The sequence below is a fragment of the Cimex lectularius genome, unplaced genomic scaffold (assembly GCF_000648675.2).
Source record: "Cimex lectularius strain Harlan isolate CLEC.00 unplaced genomic scaffold, Clec_2.1 scaffold85, whole genome shotgun sequence".
Classification (NCBI taxonomy): Eukaryota; Metazoa; Arthropoda; class Insecta; order Hemiptera; family Cimicidae; genus Cimex; species Cimex lectularius.
Window position 1 is genome coordinate 1,350,161 of NW_019392718.1, and position 17,341 is coordinate 1,367,501.

Below are 17,341 nucleotides of genomic sequence, written 5' to 3' on the forward strand. Positions count from 1 at the left end.
TTATTTAAATGTAACAATTAATTACAATTAATTAAGGTTTTTAGTTGAGATAAAAAAGTCAATGGCATGCGCGGCATTCGAACCCACGATCTTCGGCTTGATACGCCTCTGCTGTACCACTTGAGCTAACCTCGATCCACTCGGACACCACCTTCCCATCTCAACCGCACCTTTTGAATTTTCCCTCCTTTTTGCCATTTTTCAAATGTCGTGTAATCGGGTTGGATTCTCGACGACAAATGAAATGGCCACGGAGAGCTTTAGGGAAGTATACTTCATTTTTAATCATTAAATTCACTAATTTCGTGGTCCGCTTGACCAATTAATTGTAATATATGTGGTGTGGATCGAGGTCACGATAGCTCAAGTGGTAGAGCAGCGGCGTATCAAGCCGAAGATCGTGGGTTCGAATCCCGCTCCTGCCATTGACTTTTTTATCTCAACTAAAAACCTTAATTAATTGTAATATATTATTGGTCAAGCGGACCACGAAATTAGTGAATTTAGTAACAATTAATGCTTGTTTATATTGTCAGATATGTCACGTTATTTATTTCTTTCAGTACGTCAGCCGTTAGGGCCAACTTTCACAATTTTCTGTTATTACTGGGTTGATAGTCGGTTTTTATCGAAGCCACCCCTTTCGACTTTCATTCCCTTTCACCCTTAAGATAAGACAGAGAATTACAATCCTCCATAATGCGTCTCAGCAAAGATCAGAGCAAAAATTCAATTTTTTGGGAAACAACTAGATTTATTTCTCGTGCTTCATAGGATGATCAAAAATCAGGCTTTAAAAGGCGATAAATCTTAAAAATGAGACTGGCATTAAAAAATAACTTCACAGCTTTTTAATTTCTTTTATGCTTTGTTAAAAACCGCTCAACAAGAAAATGATCAGTTAAAAAGTCATTAATTTCAGATTTTTACCCTACAACCTAATATTTGATCATTGTTGCTATTAAAATGTTTAATATTTTTAAAAAGGTTTCTTTAATCTTAGAATATTCTCGTTTCTTTGATGTGTATATCTTGTTTTAATTCAAAAGAATAAACGATATTTTTAACACGACTTATGATGATCAGGGATGATCCGGCTGGCCCTTCTTCAACGGCATATCTTTCTCTAAAAGAATAATATTTTTAAAAAAAGCACACGTTGACGATTCGACTCGGAATTTGCAGGAAAACCTGTCCACTTCCCAGACAAAGCACATTATAAAATAATCCGCCTGTTAGATAATCCACCGTGAACCCTTGGCATATAATTTCGCCCATTATCAGACGTTTGGAACCGATAAACTTTAACACCCGGCTCAATTATTATACACTTTCACTATAATTATAGTTAATAGATAAAGTTTATTTTCGCTTTTTAGATTTTTGCAAAAAGTGATGGTGAATGTGCTGTTGATGACTCTTGGTCCATACTATTTTTTATTATTAACAATTCGTTTCTCTCCAAACTCAGTATTGAAGCAGTTACCAAAAGAAAATGCTCGGTTTATGTGCTGTTGTTTTATCCTTCAGAGATGAGAGAAAGCTACCAAAAGTAAATTGCTCAAGTATTGTGGTGTTGATGAGCACTCCTTGGTTTATACTCTACATTTTTTCCGTTGCTTTTCATCTTTCTCAACGTCCAGAGTTTTAGCAGTTAGTAATAAGAAAGAATTCACTTTATGTGTTGATTCTTCTTCTTCTTCTTCTTTTCTCATCTTTCAAATTTGAAGGAATTACCAAATGAACAATAATTAATTTATATCTGTTGAATAACACTCCTTGAGTCATACTCTTCGCTTGTTTTTGATTTTTCGTTGCTTTTCTTTTTTCTCATCTTCCAGAGTTGGAAAAACTCCAAATGTAAAATGCTTAATTTATGTGCTGTTGATAAGCCCGCCTTGGTTCATACCCTACTTTTTATGCGTTGCTTATAATTTTTCTCAACTTCCGTAAATTCTGGCAGCCACTAAAAGGAAAGTTCAAGAAACCTGCGAGGGAAGACGGACCCATTTAATAACCCAATGCCGGCTCATCGTATGTATGAGGTGTTGAATTACAATGAAAAAATTAATTTATTGTATTTTAAATGCACTTGTTCTTTTATGTATAACTTATAATCTTTAAAACTTATTTTATCGTTAACTAGGTGAACATTTTTAAATTTAATTATCTTGTTGTATATATGTATATATTGAGTTTAAAAAGTAGTATAATCGAGTGATTTTAAAATAAACAATCACATCATAAACAATATTAAAGACAATAATTAATTTTATTAAATAAATAATATTTTCACTCGCAAACCAACACCCAGCATCAACCACTTACTAGCTATAGCTAAGTTTTTCTTTCTCAGGTCATCTAGAATGTTTTTCAGAAGAAAGTATAACGGTTCTTTTCTCCCAAAAAAATTTTGCCTTCTCTAGCCGCATAAAGAGACAAATCAATAGAGGCCGATGCATGTATGTTGTCTGGAATATACTTGGAATGCCGGTCGGTTTAGTTTCATGGTTTCTGCATATCTGAGGTTGAGAAAATGAAAAAGAGGATACTTAGCAGTTCTGTTGCACAGAAGGCCTTCACGACAGGAGCGTTCGACTTTAGGGTATAGGAATAGGGATAAAAGAGGTGGCCACAAGGCCATCTGCACCTCCCTGAGTAGATCTATTGTGCTCCTCTAATTTATAAATCACTGGCCAGCCTCAGCTAGTTAAGTAGTTTGTTATCCTCACTCCATAGCCAGCGGCACCTTAGAGTAAGATATTTTTTACGGCTTTTCTTTTACTAGTTACAAGATTTACGAGATTTTCATGGACCCTTACCAAAACAATACGTGTTCTGCGGTTTCATCTTCTTCCTGGCAATATCTGCGAGTTTCTTCTCTCATTACTGTTAATCGTGCAAGTACCTTCTTAAGCGGCAGTGCTCTGTCAGGAGTCCAATCAGAATCTTGGTTCTTTTGCTGTTTAGCAATTCTTTGTAAGTCTTATAACGATAAAAGTTAAATCGTGAGAACGAGTCTTTACACAAGTGGACAATTGAAAATCCATGTGGCAGATGAAATAAGGATGGCTAGTTCTTTGTCCCCGGAGATGACGTCATATGTATGATGATGTGAGGTGTGGTGCGGGCGGCGTGCGGAGAGACTCCCCTCCACTTGCGCCGCTCCGCCGGCTGCTCGACTCGACTCCACTCTGACTCTGGTGTCTTGTAAGCACGGCAAGCGGATCTTTACGGAAAACGTTACTCGCTAGTCGCTAGTCCACTCGGCACTCGTCCGTCGAGCCACCGTCGCCCACTTTCAATCATTATGGCAGACATTTTACATCTCGTACGTTAACAGCGGTGGCCGTTTTGTGTAGTTTTTCCTTGTTTTTTCCCTTTATCGGCCAATCGGTCTGCTAAATGCGTCCGCCTCGGGCACAGTGATTGTGTAGATGTAGTGTCTCGTCACCGGCCACGATGTCCTGTGGTAGAGAAATCGCCGCCGAGGACAGCATCAAAGTCGTCTGTCGTTTCAGGCCTTTGAACGACTCTGAGGAGAAGGCCGGCAGCAAGTTCATCGTCAAATTCCCTTCGGGCGGAGAAGAAAACTGCCTTTCTATAGGGGTGAGTCCTATTTTCAATTTCAACCCTCTTACCCTTCACCCCCGTCGGCCGTTCCTCTTTTTCCAGGAGCGTTCGTCTAATTATAAAGTCGGGACACCTACTGCGAACTTTTCCACTGTCGAAAACCACCCCGGGACCTTTTGAGCCGAAACACCGCCGGTACAGCCTGGAAGTCTCCGGAAAATAAAATCACGCTGTCAACTTTTCTCATCCTTATCAGTGGGAATTTCGATTCATACTTCGGTAAAAACCTCAACTCTATATTCTTTGATCTCTTTTTCTACAAACAACTAAGACCCATTCCGAGAAAATTAAATAAAAAAAGTCTTTACGAACAGAACCCAGATGTCGGCGAAAAGCGCGACTCGAGATTTTTAACCTTTTAAACCGCCGGGGCGTGAAAAACTCATCCCCTGTCACAACGCGTACTCTTCACGGGGCTGTTCACAGATCCTACGTAAATAGTGGCCTATCTCCGTAAATTGAGGCCCAGAACATTCCGTCAAATCGACCGTTGAAACTGTCGAAATCATTTCTTCAAACCCAAAACACCTTTGATCGTCAAACACTGTTGTTTTGTCTCAATCTTAGAAAATCCCGTTGGTAACCTGGTCCGGTAGATAAATATCCGTAAAAACCCGGAGATTTCATCATAAACAGAAGAGAAAGTGCTTTATTGATTTTTTTCCACAACTCCATTCGTTTTAGCAACGTTTTTAAACCAATTTTTCTCTTCGGTTTTTACTAAAAGATCGATTATCCAATAAAAAAAGAAAATACAAATGCAAACTTATTAAATTGTTTTAAAAAAGTTCTTTTACAATCTTTTATTCCGATTTCTTCCATTGTTGGTTATATACCACACTGTATACTTAGATCCATACGAACAAATCTTTCTAATTTATTTGTATTTTTATCATAAAAGCGCCACAAGCAGAAAGGCCTAATTCAATTTTTATAACCTGTACATCTTCAAACTATAGCACCATCCATAATTAAAAATCAAACACATAAATTTGTTATATATAATTTCTCAAAGGCATCGTTGTAAAGCGATATAAGGTTCTGCAACAAAGTTTGCTGGGTGTTCATTGAAACTCCCTCGGGGGAAAATGTTGAAATTTACATAACGCCTGAAATTGCACATGAATGTTGTCAAAAGACCATTTCGTTCGCCTTTCTCGAATATAGCACATTTGCTGAACTAAAATCCTAAATGAAGGGCTAAAAAAATCTTAATACTTTGCCATTTGTGTGGAGATTTTATTGAGGACTTCATAATTTCACGTGTAACTTATTACATCATTTTAGGAGAGGTTCAATTATGTATATTTACCTTGGTTTCTGTATAAGCTGTAAACGTGTCATTTGGTAACTGGGATAAGAGAACCAAATATATTCATAATTGATAAAAATAACAAAACCTAGAAACATTCATGGCTTCATACCTAACCTACTTGAGACTTAAGAAAGGTTTAGTGAAATCCGATAATTAACAATTTGTATACAATAACTAAATTTTCTACATGAGATGAAATAAGTCCAAATTGGCCATTTGGATAGAACATGAACCTTGCTTCATATCACATTCACACAACCTAGAAACATTCATGACTTCATTCCTGACCTATTCAGTCTAGGAAAGAGTTTTCTTGGCATTTAACCCCCTAACTAATCCTGACTTTAAATTTGTATAATTATAAACTGAATAGTGCTAATTGGTCATTTAGATAGAGATAGACATTATTCGTTAGTTCATAAATATATAAAATCTAGAAAACCTCACTTTTAAACTATTCTGCCCATGAAGAATGGTCCTCTATATATATGATACTTTACAATATGTACACAAAAATTGTCAGTTGGTCACTTTGATAGAAGTGAACGACATTTTATCAAATTTCTCTAATACATACAATCTAAACAGCTTCATGGCTTTATTTCTAACTTATTCTGTCTAGGAAAGTTTTATTGTTGTCTGTCTCATGCATAAACATTTGCATAACATTTATTATATCTCTTATCCCTTGTTTTGTAATGTTCCTTAATTTTCAGTATAAGAAGAAAAAAGTGTCAATTGCACTGTGCAAAGAAGTGAACCCTACTTCTTCATCTCTCATAAACACATAGAATCATTCATGACATCATTGCTTACCTATTCTGTCTAAAAAAAGGTTTAGTGAAATATTATTTATACCCTTCATTAAATCCCCCTTGGTTGTAATGTTCCTTAATTTTCTATATAATCAGAAAAAAATAACAATTAGTCACTTTGACAGTAATAAACATCACTTCATATTTTATTAAAATACCTAGAAACCTTGATGGCATTTATAACCCATTCTGTCAAGGAAAGGTTTAGTAGTAGTGCCTGACACTGCATGTTCTATAAGGTGTAGAAAGTTCCCCTTGCTTATAGTGTTCCAAATTTTTGTTATGATCCAGAAAAATTGTCAGTTGATGACTTTGATTGTAGTAAATAACATGTTTTCTTGTTTCTTGAATAAATTGAACTGGCACCAACCTTTTTAAGATTTTTTTGAAACCTTAAAAAAGGAACTAATAAATTTTATCAAAGTACTAAAACACAAACTTTCATAGCATCTAACAAATTCTAGCTTAGGAAAGGTTTAGTGAGTATTACATTGAGACTCCTGATACTTGACAATTTGTACATTCTCCTTCGTTATAATTTCCTTGATTTTCTGTATAATGAGAAAAAGTGACAATTAGTTTGATAGTAAACAACATCCCTTCATATTTTATTAAAATACCTAGAAACATTGATGACTTCACTTATAACCCATTATGCCAAGGAAAGGTTTAGTAGTAGTACCTGATTCTACATATGTATCTGTATGTCTATGTTCTGTAAGATGTATAAAAAGTTTATTATATCCCCCTTGGTTACAACGTTATTAAATTTTCTGTATAATCTATAAAAATTGTAGGTCACTTTGACAGTAGTAAACGACATTTTTTCAGATTTCTTGAATAAATTGAACTAGCGCCAACCTTTTTATTTATTTATTTTTTGTTTTATTTATTTTGGTAGACACCTTAAAAAAGGAACCAACCAAAAAACGAAGAACTGGAGGGCATTTCTATATATTTTATCAAAATACCAAACCCTTGAAACTTTCATGGCATCTAACATTTCCTGGCTTAGGAAAGGTTTAGCGAAGTTTTCCTGATACTTGACAATTTGTATAGACAGACATATTCTCCTTGGTATGTCCTTGATTTTCTGTATAATCAGAAAAAGTGACAATTAGTCACTTTGTTGATGGTAGTCTATGACATTCCTTTACATCACAATACCACAATCTCAGAACATTCATGGCTTCATTATTACTTACTTACCTTTTTCACGTGCCTTAATTTTCTGTTTAACCAGAAAAAAGCCAGATTGGTCACTTTGATACTTGTGAACCACATTTCCTCATATTTTGGAAACTTTTTTTAAGTATTTCTTAATCTTTTATTTTTGTTAGAAGCCTTAAAAACTAGGAACTAACCAAAAAGCAAGCAGCTGAAGGATATTTCTTCATCTTTTATCAAAATTCCACAACCTAGAAACCTTCATGGCTTCATGTCTTACATATTCTGACTAGGAAAGGTTTAGTGTAAGTCATCCTGATACTTCATAATTTGTATAGAAAGTTTGTTTCATCTTCCTTGATTTGCTGTATAAGCATAGGAAAGAGGAGTAAAAAATATTTTTCCATATAGCGGTTTCATAATTTTGTCCTCAAGACCTTCAAAATGTCATATCAAACCCATTCTAATCTTGAAAAGATAAACATATTTAAACAAACTACTTTAAAAGATAGTTCGTACCCATAATTTGTTGGTTTCAACGATCCGAATTTCTAGCATTAAACGCTCATCAGATTGAAGGAGTTACGAAATATCTCGACATGAATTGAAAAAATGTTGTGCACTGCATACAATTTCTACATGTCTAGAGAAGTGTTTGTAACTACTTCAACCTGATGATGAGCGTTTAAATACTTCAAATACGGTCGTTGAAAACAACTAACTGACAATAAGAACTCAAATTTAAAGAAGTTGAACAACATACTCACTCCACCTTTATCTTTTTTTAACAAATGTTCGTGGTATACTTCAGTTTATATCAGCTTTTCAAGGGAAATTTTATGAAATTTTACATTATCATGTGGGGGATTTAAACATAGAAGCTATGGCACGTTTTATTAGAAAAAAGGTATTTTAAATCGATATAATTATCGATTTATTTATTTTTGTTGGCGGAAGACGAGGATTTGTCTATTTAGATTACTAAATCCATGGCTCACAGTAAAACATCCCACTATAAAATTTAATGGGTGTGCATTGACACGCTAGACACACTTCACCCCCTTTGGGGAAAGGTTGAAATTATCGTAATATGTATGAGGTTTTGTGGTCCGATTGACCAAATAAATTCTTTTCAATTAATTAACCTTTAGTTAAGTTTTGGTTGAGATAAAAGGAGGGAAAGTTCAAAAGGTAGGGTTGTGATAGGAAGTTGGTGTCCGAGTGGATCGAAGTCACGATAGCTCAAGTGGTAGAGCAGCGGCGTATTTAGCCGAAGGTTGTGGGTTCGAATCCCGCTCGTGGCACTGGCTTTTTTATCTAACCAAAGATTAATTAACTGAAAATGATCATAATAGTTGAAATACACATGAATAAAGACCGGATTTTTGTTCAGTAAAAACATCGAAATGTGCAAAAACTTAACAAAAAACGCAAAATCGTGCAAAAAAGTCTAGATGATAAAAACTACCATTTAACATAGTAAACACTTTATTTGCCTAATAAAATTAATTATTGTCTTAAACATTGTTTATGATTGATTTTGTATTTAATAGTCAATCGATACTGTCCAGTTTTAAACCCAATATGCACAACTTTACATTTACATTTTATAATTAAATTTAAAAATATACAACTACATTTTTAAAAAATTAATGATGTGAATTTTAATATATACTTTTTTGTTCTCATTTTCCTTACTAAAATTAATTTTTATTTGTTTTCAAAACGTTTTGTATTACGAAATAAAACCGAAAACAATGAAACAATTGAGTGCGGAATTACAGTTTAGACCCTTGACTGAAGGAGGATTAAACAATTTTGGCCATCGGTCTTCAGAGGTAGTCCTGTTACCAGGTGTAGCCACACTTTAACATTCGGTACTGCGAACTTAACAGGCTTCGTTTTTTTGAGTGGTTCTGCTTTGCTGCCAGGCCGATGAACGAATGAGAAATGAAAAAAGAAATATGAATGGAACAGATGGTCGGACTTCAAATTCTGAAATAATTTAGGAATAGGAAGTTAAAACCTTTCAATTCGTTTACTAAATGCTGTAAACCCATAAAAATGATGTATTTTCACGTTGTTTTTATACGTAAAACAAGAATAGTGTCAAAAGGAAGTCCTTTTGGTTTCCTTGCCATCGGGGTGAGCAATAAGAAGATGCAATTGTACGGGAATCCTACCTTTACACGTGAATATTGTAAATGGATCTTTTAAATAACGTGTTCGCTGTATATTCTCAGATCTGGCACACTTGCGGAAGTCGATTCATTAAAATTCAAAAAGCGCTTTTACTAAATCTTGCCAAATTTGGAATTTACATAGAAAGTCTTATTACACTTAATTATACCTTTTTTTAATGCTGTTAAACGGGAAAATGTGACAATTGTCAATTTCCTGTATAGTAATCTATGACGTTTTATATTTCAAAAATGTTTATATGTGTAATTTGGAGATAAATCGAAGTCCTACATAAAAGTATATGTCATTAAGTAAAATGTTTTAGTAAATCTAAGTTTAGATAAATCAGTATTTACAACAGATTTATAAGAATACACATGTTGCTAAGTAATCATCATTTAAGTTAACAATTATAACGTAAACAGTTCTTGAACAGTAATAAATCTAATGAAGATGAGCTTAATATTTTACAACTAGTATTGGTCTAGTCTTTCTCGGCTAACAGAACTGAGTAATAATTCTCTGGTTAAGACGTTCACCCCAAAACTTAGGCTTCTCGGTTTTACAACTGAGAAATTGTGGTCTGTAGTTGATAATTTCATCCTCTCTCAGCCCGTCTTCGCTTCTTTGTCCAAACAGCAGAACTATAGCAAAAATATTGCAGTGTGTCAGTGGAATAGTCGGCTATGAAAGTTTCACCGGCTCATTATAAATAGAACCTTGAACATTGATTTGCCTTTTTCTTTCCGCCAACGTTAATACAAATGTCCTTTTATCCGTTTCCCCTTTTTGCAGCGTTTGCATTTATTTCTAAACAGTTTTTCTTGATTTTTCCCTTAGTGCACCAGGATCATCCTGGTTTCCTGGAACGAGCTTTATCCTATTCCGATCCCCTGAGGTGGAAATCCGATATATTCATGTCATACTAAGATTATTCTCGTTCATGAGCTTTGTATTTCCCTTGTAGCTTTTGCTTATCGTGACTTTTCCCCCTTAGACTCTGTTCCAGTTGTTCAGCATGGGGCGAAAAGGTTTTGTCTTGACAGGATAAAGTTTTAATAAGGATTTTTTTTAATGAGACAGTTCTCAATTTCATTTTGTAACATTGTCTGTTGTTTTATTTGACTTTAAATAGCGCAGAATAAACGAAAACACCTTTGTTTGTCCTCTTCTTTTAAAATCATTAAAATATAATCTGCATTATGGCATTTTTTCCTAATGTAGACAATGTTTTTTGCCAATAAAGGCATAAAGTCTAAAATTAAGTCTGTTTGGCATAGTGTAAAACAAAGTATTGTCGCAATTATCTTGGCTTACATAACCTTAAGTTCGTTTGACAAAATTGACAGTCTTATCAATTGATTGGTTTTGAATAGGATTTACAAGAAACGGGTTCTACACTTTTTTCTAATTACCAGATCCTAGGTATCATATTATTTTTAATTTTACTCTTATATTATCACAGATAGTGTTGGAAAAACCTGTTTTACCGACTACAATAAGGGAGGCTGGAAAAAAAATAGTTTCTAACGCCACACTATCCAGTGTCGTCAATATGCCTAATCGTGCTAATGATCCGCATCGGATGCTCCAGTTCTGCCTGGTGACGACGAGAAAGAAAAGAAAAACCTGCTCTCTCGTTGACCACCATTCTTATAAGAACATTTGAATGGCAGCGCCGATGTAAGGCCGCATTTCACTGTAGTTTCAACAACAAAATCTATCTGGTGAAAAATTTTACAACAGACGTTAGTTTAGTTTGTTACAACAGACGCCTCCTCGTTGATCCAGGGTCATCACACTAAAAACACGTGCCTAATTAAAAATAATTTAAGAGCTGGCCTGGAACTAGTTGAAGATTTTCGACTAGCCTACATTACAGAACTTACTTAGCAAACTGACTTTTGTTAAGGTCCAAGTTGTTACAGTTAAAGGATATTATACAATTTTGGGAGAAACACTTGTGATAAGCTAGGGTTAAATTTAATCTCGACAGAACAGCAGTTTTAATCATTTTAGGCTTAACTACAGCTAATTTATTTCATGATAGATAAGAGCCAGGAATATAATTAACTATATATAAGGCAGTTCAAGTTATTAGCAGTGATTTTGTCCCATTATGGGCCTTAAATAAAGAAAAGTAATAACAAGAGGGTGGATTTGAAATTGTAAATAATTGGATTTGCAAATTTAGTAAATTATATTAGGTTTTTTGCTATCTCCTTCGGTTTAAATTATAAATAGATAATAGAAAGATGAAATTTTATAAATAACAAATTGGTCAAGTATGATATAAAATTTCATTTTAAAAGAACACGACTCCTTTCTGAGTATTAACGATGTATGCATGAGCATCGTCCAGCATCCAATATACGACGAGATTGTATGAGGGTATAGGAAATCTTAACTACAAATGTATCTTTGTATTTACCTAATCAAAATTTCTTTTCTTTTAAGCCACATATATAAACAACTTCGTTTAAATTGTATGATCAAACGTCAATTTTAAAGTACTTTTTATTTGCCCACCCCGATACTATCATCACTACCTATTTTGACAATACCGCACTTATATCCTCCAAATCGAATCCTATCGAAACTACATCCAATATCCAAGAACACCTTGAGTATGCTCAGGACCCCCGAAGATTGGTTCAAAAAATGGAGGACAAGACTGAATGTAGAAACACGTGCTCATGTTCACATTGAAAACACAGTCTTCCCCCCCCCTCCACTGTACATCAACAACAAAGAGATACTGTCTTCCATTCAAGTTACATACTTAGGGCTATACCCAGACAGTAGACCGTCGGTGAATCCCCGCACAACACTTAAGAGACAATTTAATATAAGACTTGGACAACTACGAAGGCTTGTAGCCAGCAGACCGACAGTGAATCCCGCACAAGACTTAAGAGACAACTTAACATAAGACTTGGACAACTACAAAGACTTCTATGACCGAAATCTGTTTAGACCGTCAAAAGTAAGTGGACCTTATTACTGCGACCAAATTGGACATAATGAGTGGAATCGAGGGGTTCTGCCAAACCAGCGCATCAAATCCTTCCAATTAAAAACCTCAGGCAGATTGTAACTAACCTCACTACCCACACGACCTCAACTTTACTTTTGTTAACGAACTGATCCGTTCCCGATTTAAAAGGTTTCACACCAACCTCTCGATCGAGCCTTATCCTACTCCTTGAGGCCCATCCTGAGAATACTCCACGTTGCTTTTATTGACGATGGTGTCGAGACCTTGTCCCTTAATCCCTCACACTGTGTGCCCAGCATTGGCTGGTTTCTCATGTAATGCGTCTTCTGGGTGCAGCACTGGCCTTAGTTAGTGCAGTGACCGTATTAGAATATATTGTGATCACATTTATGATATAATATATTATCGTACTATATTATAGTAATACGTGTAGACCACAAATAAAAATATTTTAAAAAGTACTTTATTTATACAATCTTGAGCGTTTTAACCCCCCCCCCTAAGGAATTTAAAAAAACATACAGCTCATTTCTATATGCTAAACGAATAAATTTAGATGTCCAAGATAGATTATATAATTTTATGTTTAAAATGAGGAGTAAGAACGATTTGGAAGAAATGGAAACAGTTGTTCCTTCGTCAAGCTTCCCAGGAATTCGAGTCTTTTATGAGAAGTTTAATTTACAAAGTTAACAAATGTGAACATCTACCTCAACAGTGAAATTTCATGTAATTTATTATGTTTGAAACCATAAGTTCATAATAATAGATTTTAAGCCTTGATGAAAGGGGTATATATCATTGCAATAAATTAGAAAGAAAGTATATCCCTAGAAAGCTAATGAAGAAACTGAATGTTTTTTGAAAATTGGCCCTAACCGTGCTTAGTAATGTAAAATTATATTGAAGACTGATACCAATTTTATCGAGGTAATATATTATATGAGGAATCTTTGTCTAAAACTTTCCACGTCGTTTTCCATATGTTTTTCCACATCCTTGAATCACCTAAACATTCAACAGAGATATCATCAGCAATCATGTTCTCATTAAGTTACCATTAGAAAATATATCATTGCAATAAATTAGAAAGAACCAAGTACAGTGGAACATCAAGTCCTATATTTAAATTACATTATGAAATTAACTACTTGTATATCGAATATTATTTCTAAACGTTTTAATTATTCTTCTAGTAAATCATATAAAACACTCGTGCGTTTGACAGTTTCAAATATGCAAATTTTATGTTTTTATCCCTGGGCTATTTCATCATTCAGTAGATCCCACTCGTTTCTCTCTGAAAACAGTTCTGTAACATTCAGCAAATTATCACGCAAGTTGTTTTTCCTTTTATTTTACCTACCTACGGGTTTACATTTTTATCCCTTTGTAATATATGTTGTGCCAGTGGGCTCTTTGTTCTTTTATCTTTTTCTTGGCGATAAAAGCCTATCTGGTCGCATTAGGTTGATATATTCCGTTTCCCAGGTGGTTTTTTTTATGTGGGAAATGCAACAGTTATGGTTGAACGTAAGACTTTTTACCCGTTCGTTCGAACAGTACACTTACGGTTTTAATAAAATTTACTATCCGCCATATTTTCCCACTTTTCTGTTACATGTCTTACCTAAAAAGAAAGTAAAATATTGACACTTGAACACGAGAAAATAAAATGTTCTTATTTGAGAATCCGTTTTAATCATAAGGACAGAATGAAAATAATTGTAGCACTGCCAAGCTTTAAATATTTATATCCCTTTCAATGTGAGATTATAATTGATCAAACTTTTGAATAAACTTTCAATGAATACTAAAATCCCTTACATCAAATTATAGTACAAAATGGAGAGCTGCATTGATTAATACTTATTACGGTCTTGTAAACAAGACTGGATGTCACCAGCTTAAGTTACAGGCAATGCTGTCCAACAAAAGGTTCTCTTCTCTCTTATTATACTTGTAACCTTTGTTTTTAAAGTTAATTGACACTTGGAAAGTTGGTTTTAACATATTCACATCTAATTAAGTGGCGTATTTATTTCCCGTTGGAAAATTTTCAGACAGTCGAAATGGTCCAGAATGGTCACAATTTACTGTTTTTGAGTGTATAGTTAGGCTTAATATAAGTCCTGTCCGGTCGTTTTTCATAAATATGTAATGGACTAGATTAAAACTTTCTAAATTACACCATAGTAGAATCGTTGGAATGGGCGGATGTTAATAATACAGGAAAAATTTTCAGAAAACATATCCTGTAAGTTTGTTTTTATCGACTTAATCAATTTCCCTTGTATATAAAAACTATATTTCCAGACGGTAATGGCAGATGATGTTTTATTACCTCATAATTATTAATAAATTTATGTAGTTTTAGGACATGTGCGCTTTGGTTTTATCGATCAGTCAAAGGGGAAAAGATCACCCTTCAGCATTACCCATTTTGTTATACAGTCAACGACCCTCCTTGAAATCATGACATGTTTTATGTAATAATCGAAATTGTTTTCGTCCTAAATCAACCATCGATGAGGAATAAGACCTCAAGTTTGAACTTGTGCGGTTTGTAATGACCTATTTGCATTAATTGATACGTGCCCTACGCTTATTTTTCTCATTTGACTCATTTTCTTGAATGCTGTTGACCTTTGGTTATTTAACACAAAGTTAACAGTGACCTGTATAAAGCTTAGTTTCTCACCCAATTGTCTTTTCCGTTGGTTTTGAATCTTTGCGACCCTCTATTTTTTTCAGGTTTTCCTATCGAAAATGGGCTATATTTGCCATAATTTAATTAACTCGGGAGGTTATTTGAATTAGTCGATTCTCCATCAATTTTTCCATATCTCGTGTAATTATTTCAATTGTCCTACTCGACCACGGATTTCGGACAATGGAGATATGGTCGAGTATGATAAACAGCGTCGTGATAAACTACAGTGAGACTTTTTCTGAGAAGCATTTACCAAATTGAACTCGGTGACAGAAGTTTAATTTAATAAAACCCGTTATGCCAAATAAAACAAGACAATATTTTTTCATCGAAAAATCAACAGATATTTCCCCAGTAATTCGCTGGTTCCGATCTCACGATAGGACTGTCGTTGATTGATGGATTTATCGTGTTAAGGTAAAACCTGTGTATTCATGACCCCAGTCAGAAAACTGGTAAGAATAAATTTTTATCAAGCAGTTTCAGATCCGATGATCCGAGATTGCCTTCGGTTTTCACCTGAGCCATGCTGGATTGCAGATTCTTTTTTGTCCTCCTTCCAAACGATCCGTGTGCTTAGTAAGACTTTTTCATCAGATCCTTGATGTAAATGCAAAAGTTCTTCCCTCCTTTTAAGCATATATGTGACATAAGATCTAATATTTTACTTATTCAGAACCTTAATAAAAGATTGTAAGACCCCTTTCATTTATATTTCATTACAATGTATTGTTTTCCAGCAGATTTTTTAAATAAAATCAAAAATTTACTTCGTATATAAGTAGATAGATCTATGACATAATAGCTGTGCATTCAATGACATAATAGTTATGCATTCTATGCTTTTTCAACAGATTTTTGAAATAAAAACAGAGATTTCATTTCTCTGTTAGCCCACGACATCGATTCCCTATTGTGTTTTAGCAGATCCTCCTGAAATATCAAATATTTTTCCCCTTTGGAAATCAACGTCGTATAAGTTTCACCAGATCGATGACGTAATAACTTTTGACGTTAGATCAGAGATACCCTTCGTATTTTAGCAAATTTATGTTGTCACTCGGTTCTACTACCTTTCCCTTGTTTTTCTCAGCAGATCTTTTACTATCAGATTTTATATACAGTATTTTAGCAGAACTACGATATTTCCCTTGTTTTCAGAGACTCTGCTTCGAAAATCAGAAAATGTATTGTATATATAATATATACTATAAAATACTATACGACAAAATATATAATGTAAATTTTATTCGCTCTGTGACGTAAGATTCCCCTTGTAGTTTGGCAGATCTGTGATGTCAGATATTTATTTCCCCTCGTTTTTCAGCTAAATATATTGTTGTTTGAAAATTATATATTTTCTCTGTATTTTAGTAGAATTATTTCTATTTTCTATTTCTATTTTTTTTCCTCTTCATTTCACAGCATAACTTTAACAAAAAATATTTTTCAGTACCTATATGATATATGAGCAAAGATGTGTTTGGTTTTTCAATAGCCTCATCATGTCGCATTATCAGCTTCCTCCTCTTCCATTTTATACTGGCTTAAAAACAAATTGTAGAAATGTGTGGTGATTAGTAGTCCAGACCGCTTCTCACGATTTCTGAATAAAAATTGTAGAAATGTGTTTATATGATAATATCCTGTAAATTCGAAACGTATGGAGAATATGGGATTGGCCCGATTCAGAAATTTGCATAACATCTGTTCCCCAGAAATTCGCCAACTTTTGGCAAGTCAGACGGTTGACTAGATTTGTACGGGTAATTGGGCGTTATAAGTAGATTTTTGAGCTAAAAGCATCGGAAATTCATTATTGGAATGTCACCGGCAGAGAATTAAGCAAACGTCTCTCTCTCTCTCTCTCTCTCTCTCTCTCTCTCTCTCTCTCTCTCTCTCTCTCTTCCTCTTTCTCTCCCCCTCTCTCTCCTCTAACTGTTAGTTTATCTATATTGTATACTCCTACTCTATCCTTACTTCATGTTAAAACTTAAGATTTTATTATTGTCACTGGATTTATCTTATTGCAAATTTCTCGTACTAGACCTAAATCTTTGAAACCATCCTGTGTAGGATTTTTTTTAAGACTTGCAAGCACTTAACCATTATCTTCTTATTAGATTGTTACGAAGTTGTTCCAGCACGGGGGAAGATTGAATGTAAGAAGAAAGAAGTAAATTCAGTTGCATTCGGAAGTTTTGACTTTTATCAGTGAGATACTCAACGATATTATCCAACTGCCTTATTCTAAAAGTGATTGTGGTAAGAGACTAATTCACGTAGGGGTTTTAAAAAAAAATTAACATCCATTAAAAAACAATTTTCTAGATTTTTTGTTTTTAAATAATAATGTAGAAAAATTTTGAACAGTCTGGATATATAAGTAAACAATTTAGAGTTTGATTGATGTTTTGAATTGATCTGTTGGATATATGATAGAATAATTGTTTAAAGATAGATTTTTTTAAAGTACGTTAGACTATAAGGAATTTCTACAGTTGTGTGGTTTTATTGAC